A 12,835-nucleotide genomic window follows, 5' to 3' on the forward strand; every position below is an offset into this window, starting at 1 on the left:
AAACAAAAAGAACAAAACAAAAATGTCAAATTCAGGTTCAATTAGGAGACAATAATAAAAAAAAACCTCATGGAATGTAAGAAGAGACTCAATTTGACATTGGCAGTAGGTACATTTCAAGTGACAGGAAACATGACATTGGATATGTCTGGAAGAAAATATCCTAGCTTCTACTTAGCTCCCAGTAAACAGTATTTACAAAGCCAAAATGAGGTAGATACTATTTATTGGTATTCAGTGTTCTGATCAGCCTATAGGTAAAACATGAAAGGCTTAATCTTTTATTCAGAAATAAAATGGAAAGTAATCCTGAAAAGGAGAAAGAAAGCAGAAAGAGGTTGAGAATTAGTTGGGGGAAGAGAGGTGGAGGGAAGAGTAGAATTACTTACCTATTCAACATGGGGATGAAAAGATAAAAGTCTACAGTTCATGGAACAAGGACTAAAGGATTGTTACTGTTCAAAACTATAAACCAATAGAAGTATTAACAATGACATCTGTCAAAAATTTGGAAAAGGACAGGCAAATGAAAGGTGGGAATAGTGTAAGTTAAATCCTTATCTTTTGTAATGGGGGATTATTAAAGATTGTCTAAAGTTAATAAGTCAAGAAATTATTGTTCAAACATTATTTAAATGTTAGGAAGTTAACAGAATATCTAAAAATAGAAATTGTTAAATGCATTGCCTCTAGGGTATGGGACTAGGGTTAAAAGGGTGGGGTGGGAAACTGTTTTTCATTTTAAGCCCTTCTGTACTATTTAATTTTTTACCTTGTGCATGTATTACTTTGAAAAATTTTTAATAAACTTAAATAAAAACCCTTCAGTGGCTTCATACTGACTAAGATACAGTCCAATCAAAACACTTAAAATGGCTTATAAGGCCCTCAAGTATTTGGATCCACCCAATGTGTCCAAGGCCCATCACATCTCCCCATTACTCTCTCGTTCTAACCACACTAAATACCTTCCAGCTATTCAGACACACTTCCCCTTCTCGCTTCTACAGGTGTTCCACAGAAAACAAATCGTGTCCCGATCTCCCCATGTGTCTGCTGATGAAGCTCACCGTGTGGCAGGTTTTCAGAACCTGTTGAGTGAATGAATGTGCGACAGGGTGTTCGTGAAAACCACCAACTAGTGTTCTTTCCCAAGAAGGCACATGATCTTCGTCTCCGTTCCAGGAGCATTTCAAGACCGTGATGTAAGCTCTCCTGAACTATTCATTTGACAGTTTTGATAAGTTTTAGTCACATATGAGACCGGGTGATGTCGAGGATTTCTATCCATCTGTTAGTCTCTTTGGTATGTTCTTTGCCAAACTGCCTCAATATCATAATCGATTTTCAGCTATTTTTTCCCTGCAGTTGGGAGAAACAGCCAGCTATATCTAGTGGACATCTTCAGGCTCCCAAGTTTCATGTGTCCTGCTATGCCTGGTTTCTTGGTGGCTCTTCCTTCTTCATTAATTTACTCTCTTCTGTTGTCTACCTTCCAAGGCCAACTGGAGCTCTCTAATGAGTACTGATTGACTTTACTACTGCCAATCTTCAACAACTGCATTTACTGGAAATCTTTCCTATATCTCCTCTTAAGATCACTCTCTGATTTACCTAGTCCCTAAACCAATGTCCCCACCCAATGTCACCACCTCACCTAATATATGTGCTTAACAGGCCAGTAAGTAGTCAAATACTGCCCTAGATATTGACTATTCTTGCTGACAAAAGTAACACACCCTTCTTTCAAGACTAATTCATGCCTATGTTCTTTACTCCTTCAAAGATTTTGGACCCCTACTTGGCTTCCATTTTGAAACAGATTTCTTTCATTGACCCACATAATTGGAGTCAGTCTTCCAAGTGTGGTAGAGAAGGGGTGGAGGTTATCCTTAACTCTTCAGACACCTAGCTACAGATACACAGAAACAATTCCACATCTAATTCAAGAAAGTTACAGAAATGTTACTTATTTGGATTCTTGTGATTTAAATGCTATAAAGAGAAGCGTTTCTTTGATAGGAAAGCTTGAGCAGTTTATTTCCAATGTTCTAGTGTCATGTTAGGTGGTTGGTTTCATAGGTGCTCATTATATTAGAAATAAGTAGAATAAATGAATGAGTAAATTAAAAACAAGGTATGCCTTGACCAGTGATGACAGTGTCAGGAGCCAAGGATTATGTTAATACAAATATGTGCACCCGAGGGCCATCAGAAAGTTAATCCTGTTCATCTGCACTACATAGGAACTCATATAATTAGTTAAGAAATATGTACATGGAGGTACTAAAAATTTCTTTGCATGAACTGCCTAAATTTGGACATAGTAGGCACTTTCACAGATTGCCAAAATTATTTAGTATAATTTGAGAACTGAGATAGTGCTGTAAGGGTAGGAGGGAGGGCGAAATGATCAAATGTACAGTATAAAAACAAGGTTGGGAAGAGCCCCAGAGGCGTAGAGAGAAGACCCCTCTCTGCTTCTCAACAATATAGCAGGTTCTACCTATGCCTAGTCCTCTCATCTGTGAAGTGTCTGTGAGTTAAACAGGAGCCAAGAACCTGAGATCATAAGCTCATTCCTCACCCTTTGTCAAGGTTAACAGAGACAGGAGAGGAAACCCCCAACTTGTTTTTTAATAGTTTCTCCTTTTCTTGCTATCTGTGTAGGCTTGGAACCAAACTGTTCCAAAGCAAACAATAACAAGCCTTAGTTGAGGCTTCTGACATTTAACCACAGGATGACTGGCTCTATAAGCTTATTGATTGATGACGAAGTTACTCAAAACTTAGAGCAGACTTAAATCTCAGGCCCTCACAGGGAAACTTTCAGATAAACTATAAAAGGGCAAAGATCTGACTCATATCAGAAGTGTCTGAGTGACCTTTGGATAAAACCTAGTGGATCTCTGGTACTGGATAAAGAAGGGCCTTTGATGGGGTGGGGAGGAGAGAATATCCTCAGGTATAGCTGGTGATGGTGCTAATGCCCTCCAGCCAAAGACCATCAGGAACACACCTGTAGTTGAACAAGTTGGATGTATTACTTATTGAAGCTGGGGGAGCACCATAGGGAACTGTGGGAGTCTCAGTAAAAGAGTGTTACAAAGAACCTGTTATAGGATTTGGGCTTGGGTAGGTAGTTTAAGGGAGGGTCTAAGGAAGCAAGGCTCTGTTCTGGATTGGATGCACTCAAGAAGTGGCACTTCTATGACTGAGTTTCTCAATAAATCTCATCTCTAAGGAGGGCTGACTAAAGTGAGCTTAAAGCTGGAATTGGCTTTTTTTAAAAAAAGCAGGGCTTCCCTGGTGGCACAGTGGTTGAGAGTCCACCTGCCGATGCAGGGGACACGGGTTCGTGCCCCTGTCCGGGAAGATCCCACATGCTGCGGAGCGGCTGGGCCCGTGAGCCATGGCCACTGAGCCTGTGCGTCCAGAGCCTGTGCTCCACAACGGGAGAGACCACAACAGTGAGAGGCCCATGTACTGCAAAAAAAAAAAAAAAAAAAAAAAAAAAAAGCAGCAATTACTCACTTTAGACGAGAGAGATGTGTTTGGTATTTTGTGGTTGCCCAGAGATCTTGTTTCCATCTAACTTTATTTATCATAGTCTCAGAGTGACCTTGTCTGATGTCAATGTTCTGTGAAATTGTTTATGTCTGACAGGGCAAGCATGGCCATGTTCTAGCTGTGAGTGTCAGACAATTTCCTGGGTGTCAGGGCCTGCTTTTTTTTTCTTTCCTAATGCAAAAGAATAGAGAAAGAGCCTTTGTTTCTCTTACAGAAAATTCAAAACTGTACTTCTCTTGACTGAGCATAAGGGATAAGTTAGAAAAAAATTAATATCACAACTAATATCACAAGAGATATCCTGGGAAAGGATGGTTCCCTAATGATCCCCTAGACTTTGTGGAAGTCTTGCTTATAAACCAAAATGAAGTTGGGACCATGCTCGATACTCAAGGGGCACTCACTTATTGTCTGAAACATGCCCACTCCTTAAATGTAGATTTCTGGGCCACTCCTAAGAGGAACAGAAAGCAGTCATGAGAGTAGCAGTTTGCTTTTACCTAGGAGGGATAACAATATACCTTTACAATTCATGTAAATTCATTTGCTAACTGCTATAATTGGGGCACACAGAAGGAATTGAAATGTAAAACAGAAACTGGAAGATGCTTTTCCATTAGATAAATAAAGCTTGGATGAAAGTATAGCAGAAACCATTTCCCCAGTGCTCAAACTTCCCTTGCTAAACTTAGAATCTCTGTTTGGATAGGAGATTAAGGTAGTAAAGGTCCATGGCCTCTCCCAGATTTTCAATATTTTTGTAGCACTAAACTAGATGAAGCCACTAGAGAAACACTTCTCCAAGTTAAATTAAAAACCTTCTTGTTTTATCTGCCCTCTTTTAAGAAACATTCATAACATGTTTCCTAAACATTCATAAAACCAGTATAAAATTTGGGTTCCTGAAAGATGCATTTGCCACATTTGGGCATCCTCTTCTAGTCTAGCCATCAAGTCACCTAAAAATTCATTAAAGAAACATGTATTGAACACCGACTGCAATGCTAGTTACTGTTACAGGGTCTGGAAATACAAGGTAAACATAATAAAGCTCCTGCCCATGTTCCAGTTAGAACATAAAAATGAACAAATAAACATATATCAGGTGTGTTAAGTCCTGTGAAGTATTATAAAACAAAGGATGGGGAAGAGAGTGTTCTGGGATAGAGGAGTAGACAATGGGTAGTGAGGTCCAGGAAAGCCTCTCTGATAAGATGACATTTGAGCAAATTCTTAAAGGAAATGATGGAGCAGACCCTGCAGATAATTCACGGCAAAAAGAGGTAAAATTACATTTGGCATATTGAGAGCAGCAAGACAGACATGAGTTTCATCCCTAGAAGAGTCAATAACTACTTTCTCAGATGTAAGTCTTGACCACAGATTTCTGACCTTAACATTCTATTTGGAGCCATTAACCTAAATGGACACTTGTAACTTTTGAATGTCTGTCCTCAAACTTCAAAGTCAAGCCACATTTCACAATAAATTTTGCAGCTGCTCCCCCTCTGAGATTTCTGACTAAAAAGAAAGAGGGGCTCATCTCAGTAGTTGTTATGGCCTCTACCAAAGGGACTGAATGGGGACATGACTCTATACTTTTCTATACTAATTTCTGGGCCCCTGTCAATGACCCGATGGATCCAGTAAGTAGAATTTGGAACCAAAATCATACGGAGAAAATTGATCGGGAAACAACTGACAAAATTTGCATAGCAATGAAAATTTTAGTCTTACATATTGATGCCCATCACGACAAATGTGTAGAGAGTAGTGGGAACCTTCGACTCAGTTATTCCTGGCTTCTCATTCTACATCCACCCTTCCCCCTTTCCCCCACCTGCCCAAGCTGAATGATGTCCATTCGACCTCAGTTCAAATTAAAAGACACTTTGGATCACAAGTCTCAATATATAACGGACAGACTTAAAAAGGAAGGCCTTCATGTCACAGGAACTTCAGAATAAATTCTGAAATACCATTTGCAGGAAAAAAAATTATGTTGCTGGTCTTTATAAGACTAGAAACTTTGACACACTCTTCCTCTATAGGAATTTTGTTATGGAGATATTTGACCTTCCATGATTCCCAATCCCCATACAACAGCCTCTCTGGCATCTTGATATCTGCAACCCTTGTGGGATTGTGTATGAAGATGTATAAACCACACTGGTGTAGGTGCAATTATAGGAACTTGGATCTGTTGTGTGCCTTCCCACTGGGTCTGATATTTCAGAGCTGGAGGAGGAACATCCACGCAGCCTTGGGCTAAGTCAGCTCCACTGGTTCCCAGATGGCTGAAATCTTCCGTACAAAACCAAAGTTTATGTCTGACCTGGAAATGGAAGGAGTTTAGAAATATAAGAAGCCCCTCCCTCATTCATCAATGGAGGGAGAGAGTTTCAGCCTGGATATCTCTGGAGTGGCAGTGATTTTCTCCAAGACATCTTCTGTGGTTGGAATATTACTGGCTCTTACCATATATATTCTATACACTGATAACCCAAAAAAGAAAATATCACCCCACATTAATTTCACAGATACGCCAAAGGAGGATATGAGAACTTTTATAACTCTGAATTAGAGCTGGCCACCTGTCAAGATGGCCAGCAAACTCCAGCTTATTGCTTTAAATAAACATGCAGGCAGGAACTTGCCCCTGGAAATCGACCATGCTACAATTTGAATAAGGGTCATCATACGTGTACCACAGAATGAAAAATGTACCCGAGTCTTCCCTAAATACTCGCAAGTTGATGACTTTGCTCTTTGTGCCCACTACAACACAAGTTTAATAATAAATACACTTGAGCATTTTCATGTTAGGAGATATAATTATAACTGTACATATATTAGCCTGGGTCCTCCAAGAGGCAGAAGCCAGATGAGGTCAGGTGTACAAGAGGTTTACTAAGGGAAACACTTGTGAGAGAAAATGGAGAGAGACCCAGAGGAGGCTAGAAGAGCCATCAGACTGCGATGTAGTTTTAACCTCTGTGAAGGAGACTGTGAAAGAGGGAATGGCTTGCATTGTAGGTCTCAGAAGGTTTTGACAAGGCCTCTGGAGAGTCTGTGAGCCACAGTCACCCACCAAAAAAGTCCCATGTCTCCTTAGTGCCCCCACCACACTTAATCACTGGCCAGCAGAAGCTCCTGGGCCGCGTGGCTTTGGCGCCAAGGATTCTAGAACACAGCAGCTGAGTCCATCTGTCAGCTGCACACCCACTCCCTGCAGTTGGAGATCTGAGCCGAGCACTTTCATAGCCACAAAAACGCTCCTTCTTAAAACAGCTGTAGACACCTGTGCTGGATCATCTTAGTGACTTAACCTCGCCAGCGACTCAGACCAATACAGGCCCATAGGGGGGTTCATCCATGCCTATTCCTAAATTAGACTGTGGCTAATCCTTTCCAGATTCTTGAGGCCCTTTAGGGAAAGACTATATGGGACCACATTAAGTTTAACTCATAACTAAAAATACTTGAAGAAGGAGGCCAGTGACTGTTAATGCTAGCCCACAGTTGGAAAGCATGTGTATAAAGTAACCCCTGGCATTTGGCTTATTGAGAAACTGCAGAGATTTTCCTGTATTTGACAAAAGTGGTCTGATGTAACACTAGTAACAATGAAAATTCTGATTTGTGTATGCTTATTGCGTATGCTAGACAATTATTACATTATTTATAACCCAAAAAGAGCCTGTCGTTGCAGTGCAGAGGGTATGGATTAGCATGCTTGGCTTAAGCTAATTCATATCTACCCTTGGAACTGGAAATGGCTTCATTTCCCCCTGAATCTTGTAGGGCAGAGGTAGATGATCTGAACAAAATTGGGATTTGGTTAGAAAGGACAAGAGAGGTGAGGTAGAAAATAGATGTTGAGGAGGTAACCTCAGTGTTTCCTACATGGCATTTCTTAAAAACCTTCCTACGAATTGGAGGCTACAATCCAAGCTCCTGAGTATACCAGCCAAAGTGCCTTAAAATCTGGCCCAAATGCCTCGTAGAGCTAGCACTATATATACAAGTCCTGTTAACAAGCTTCACTCACAATCAACATTTTCTTTCTCAAACCCAGCCTTTCACACTCACGTCTTCATGCTGCAGAGACTATGACACAGCCTCACTTTGTAATGTCTGCCACGCTCATCTGCCCACAAAGATCATACATATTTTTCTCCAAAGCTAAGTTTTAGTGTTACCTCTGTAAGTTCTTCTCTGATATCTTGATTAGAAATCATTGCTTCTTCCTTTCTGTTCCCTTGCACTTAATTTTCAGCCAGTTCAGCACCCACATAAATCCATCTGATACTACAGTTGTTTCGTGTCTCCTCTCCTCTCTCGACTTACTGACCACAGTATCACCGTCATCTCCCAGAGAGCCTCACAGAATCTGTGCCCCGTGAGAATGTGCTGACTTCCATGGACTAGTGTCTGCGTTCTGCTGGGTGGGAGGAAAGGCCTGGGGGCTCACACCTCCACATGAGCAGTGATCCTTAGTCACATCCATGCTGGTCACCATCTTTCATTTCCCAGGTTTTTTTTTTTTTTTTTTTTTTTTTTTTTTTTTTTTTTTTTTTTTTGTGGTACGCGGGCCTCTCACTGCTGTGGCCCCTCCCATCGCGGAGCGCAGGCCCCGGACGCGCAGGCTCAGCGGCCATGGCTCACGGGCCCAGCCGCTCCGCGGCACGTGGGATCCTCCCGGACCGGGGCACGAACCCGCGTCCCCTGCATCAGCAGGCGGACTCCCAACCACTGCACCACCAGGGAAGCCCTCCCAGGTTTTTTAAATGGACCCTTATGCTGTGCCCTGTGTTGCTTTGTCTCCATTCTTCAGCCAACCCTTGCTCCCAAATGGCAGGGCTTTGTTTGAAATGGCTTTGTTTGAAATCCCTTCTTCTATTAGATCAACACTTGAAATAGTCTCAGGAGTCCTTTTAGAACAATATGGTAAAGTAAATATGGTATTTTACCATAAAGACTGAGATTGATGTAGGTAGAAACCGGTTAAAACCTAAGAGCACAAACTCTCAAAAGAGACCTTGAGCTCAGCACTGACAGGGAACTGGCTTGACCCTCCCTCAGTGTTCGTTTCCCACTTTGCTTTGCTTCTCAAAGGTCGGTTGTTTGCTGGTATGAGACCAAGAACTCAACTAACTTCACCTCACATTGGGTTTCCGTCCTGAAGTATTTGGAAATTCTGATCTGTTTTATCCAAATTGTCTTCCTTGTATAGGTTTCGCCACGCTCCTTCTTTCTGAAACATGACTGCATTTGGTTCTCTGTCAAGCAGTTTTGCACTAAGCCTCCAAAGACTTAGTTATTTACTCACCAATTCAATAGACATTTCTTGAACATCCACTATATACTTATTTATTCAACATACATTTACATATTTATTAAGATACTACATTCCAAAAATGAACCAAAATCAATGGTGGGCAAAAAGGAGACAGACTCTACACTCATACCATGAGAGCCTATGAGAGAGAACAGCATTAATCGATGAACACACAAATAAATGTAAAGTTACAACCTGGGTGAGAAGAGAGGAGCAGAGGTCAGAGGAGGATTGAGCACAGCCTGGAGGTTAGGACAGTCTGTCCGAAGGAAGTGATGACTGAGCTAAGATATGAAAAGAGAGTCACTTTCTAGGAGAAGGAAACTGCACTCTGGTAGGAGGCAGTTTTGCACATCGAGCAGCCTTCAAGAAAACCCCTGGAGGGGCGTTTGGCCAAGACGGCGGAGCAGGAAGGCCCTGAGCTCACCCCCTCTCGCGGCCGCACCGAAATTACACTATTTACAAGGACAGTAGAGCAAGGGCTGATGAGAAAAACCAGAATCTACCAGAAAAGACCTTCTAGAACTAAAGATATAAAGAAGGAACCACAACAAAAGGGGTAGCAGGGGCAGAATCATGGTACAATCAAGACCCATACTCCCAGGTAGGTGACCCACAAACAGGAGAATAATGAAAATTGCAGAGGTTCTCCCCAAGGAGCGAGGGGTCTGGGCCTCACGTGGGGACTCCCCAGCCTTGGGGGTTCTGCACTGGGAAGACAAGCCCCAGAATGTTTGGCTTTGAAGGCCGGCAGGGCTTACTTCCGCAAGAGTCAAAGGGCTGTAAGAAATAGCGACTTCACTCTTAAAGGGCACACACACAATCTTACACACTCCGGGACCGAAGACAAAAGCAGTAATATGAAAGAAGCCAGGGTCAGACCTGCTTACTGATCTCGGAGGGCCTCCAAAAGAGGCAGAAGGCAACTGGGACTCATTCTGGGGACAGAGATGCTGGCAGCAGCCATTCTGGGGTGCTCATCCCACGGTGAAGCGCTGGTGTTAACAAGTGCAATTTGGGGATCTGTCCTCTAGCTTATTAGAACTGGGACCTGACCCCACCGACCAGCCAGCCAGGCCCAGGCCTGAGACACCCCAGACCAAGTGGCTAGCTGGGTAGAAACACAGCCCCAGCAGACAGCAGGCCAGCTACCATAGGACCCCTTGAACCCCCAGTCACCCCACGACACGCCACTGCCCACCAGAGGGGCCAGAACCCAGCCCCACCTGCCGGTAGGCCAGCACTAGCCCTGGTACAACCAAGGCCCTGCAGCCCCACACAATGGAGTATTACCCAGCCATAGAAAAGAATAAAATCTAGTCACTTTCGACAACATGGATGGACCTAGAGGGTATTATGCTAACTGAAATAACTCAGACAAGACAAATACTGTATGATTTCACTTACATGTGGAATCTAAAAAACAAAACAAATGAACAAACAAAAGTAAACAGAGGGCTTCCCTGGTGGCGCAGTGGTTGAGAGTCCGCCTGCCGATGCAGGGGACGCGGGTTCGTGCCCCGGTCCGGGAGGATCCCACGTGCCGCGGAGCGGCCGGGCCCGTGAGCCGTGGCCGCTGGGCCTGCGCGTCCGGGGCCTGTGCTCTGCGACGGGAGGGGCCGCGACAGTGAGAGGCCTGCGTACCGGAAAAAAAAAAAAAAAAAAAAAACTAAAACAGAAACAGAGTCATAGACACAGAGAATGAAGAGGTGGTTGCCACGGGGGCGGGGGTGGGGAAGAGGTGAGGGAGATTAAGAGGTACAAACTTTTAGTTACAAACTAAAGCAGTCACAGGTATGAACTGTACAGTGTGAGGAATATATAAATTATGTAATATCTTTGTACAGTGGTAGAAAACAACTAGACTTAACAAGGGGATCATTTTTAAACATACAGAAATATCAACTGGCTACGTTATGTAACACGAAACTAATACAGTGTTGTAGCTCAATGATACTTCAAAAACAAACTCACTCCTAGAAAGAGAGATTATATTTGTGGTTACCAGAGTCTGGGTGTGGGAGGAAGGTGAATTGGAGGAAGGCAGTCAAAAGGTACAAACTTCCAGTTATAAGACAAATAAGTTCTAGAGATGTAAGGTACAACATGATAAAGATAATTTATCTGCTGTACCTGATATACAAAAGCTGTTCAAAGAGTAAATCCTAACTGTTCTCATCACAAAGAAAGAAAATATTTTCCATTTCTTTAACCTTGCATCTATATGAGACGATGGATGTTCACTAAACTTATTGTGATAATCATTTCCTTAGGTATGTAAGTCAGATCATTACGCTGTACACCCTAAACTTATATAGTGCTGTACATCAATTATAGCTCAATAAAACCAAAAGAAAAAGAAAAGTTATATTAAAAAAAGAAAGACTTCCCTGGCAGCTCAGTGGTTAAGAATCCACCTGCCAATGAAGGGGACACGGGTTTGAGCCCTGGTCCGGGAAGATCCCACATGCCGAGGAGCAACTAAGCCTGTGCGCCACAACTACTGAGCCTACGCTGTAGACCCTGCGAGCCACAACTACTGAGCCCGCATGCCACAACTACTGAAGCCTGTGTGCCTAGAGCCCGTGCTCCACAACAAGAGAAGCCACTGCAATGAAAGCCCGAACACCGCAATGAGGAGTAGCCCCCCTGCTCGCCACAACTAGAGAAAGCCCGCACACAGCAACAAAGACCCAACACAGCCAAAAATAAATAAATAAAATAATTTATAAAAAAAAAAGAACTACAGTAGATGGAAAGTATTCTCCATTCCCAAACACCCTGGAATCACTTATCAGAGGTAACCAGGTTATCAAGTTCTCCCCCCCCACACACACACACACAAAGAAGCTGTGTCTATATAAAATCTTTTTCTATATTAAACAAGATAATATTACACACACTAACCAACACATTTTAAATATTAAACTTTTAAACATTTCCAAACTAGTACCTGCGGAGTTACTTCATTCCTTTTAACAGTTGGAAAGTGTTCCAGTGTATGATGTAGCTTCATTTAACCACTAACTTACTGTTAGAATTTACTGATTAGGTAATTTTGAGTTGTCTTTGGCTTAAAGAACAGAAATTTACTTTCTCATGTTCTGGAGACCGGAAGTTCAAGATCAAGGTGCCAGCAGGGGTCAGTTTCCCTGAGGCCTCTCTCAGTGGCTTAGGGGTGTCTCCTTCTCACTGTGTCCTCATCTGGTTTGTCCTCTCTTTGAGGGCATCCCTAGTGTCTCTTCCTCTTCTCACGGGGACAGCAATCAGATCAGGGCCCCACCTCACTGGCCTCATTTTAACTCAATCACAGTTCAGCCCATAACAATAAGCATTTCACAACATATTAAAATAAGTATCAGCACTTCATTCCTGGTTGCCCCCACTCTCAAAGAAAAAAAAATAATAACTGCTTTAAAATCCTGAAAGTATATTTTGGTAAAGACCCAAAGAGAAATAGAGTAATAATTAGCATTATGTTCGTTTAACACCAAAGAGGGAAAATGAAGAGTCAGTCAGCACTACCCAGTGTACACTTACGGCAACGAGGCAACGGTGGAGCCTGGACTTGGGAAGGAAATGAAGCGGAAGAAGCAGAAGCTGGATTGCGAGGTTTGAACTTCATTCTTGGCAAAGGGGAGGGTGAGCTGCAAGAAAGAAATGACATGTTCTATACAGAGAGGCAAGAAACGGAGTCTACCAAAGTATATTTTTATCCAGGAAGAAGTAAAAAACAGATTTAAAAAATGAAAATACATAAAAGGGAACTCGACATCAAGATCCTGGAAGAGGTGCTACCTATTTTACAAACAGAATGGGCTCGAGATCTGGTGAAGGCACTGGCCTTGATAAGCCCCGAGACAAAAGAGAATATAAGTTAAGTGTCCACAACATGTTAAAATTCAATGAGGATGTGAGATTAAC

This window comes from Kogia breviceps, chromosome 9 (assembly GCF_026419965.1).
Source record: "Kogia breviceps isolate mKogBre1 chromosome 9, mKogBre1 haplotype 1, whole genome shotgun sequence".
Taxonomy (NCBI): Eukaryota; Metazoa; Chordata; class Mammalia; order Artiodactyla; family Physeteridae; genus Kogia; species Kogia breviceps.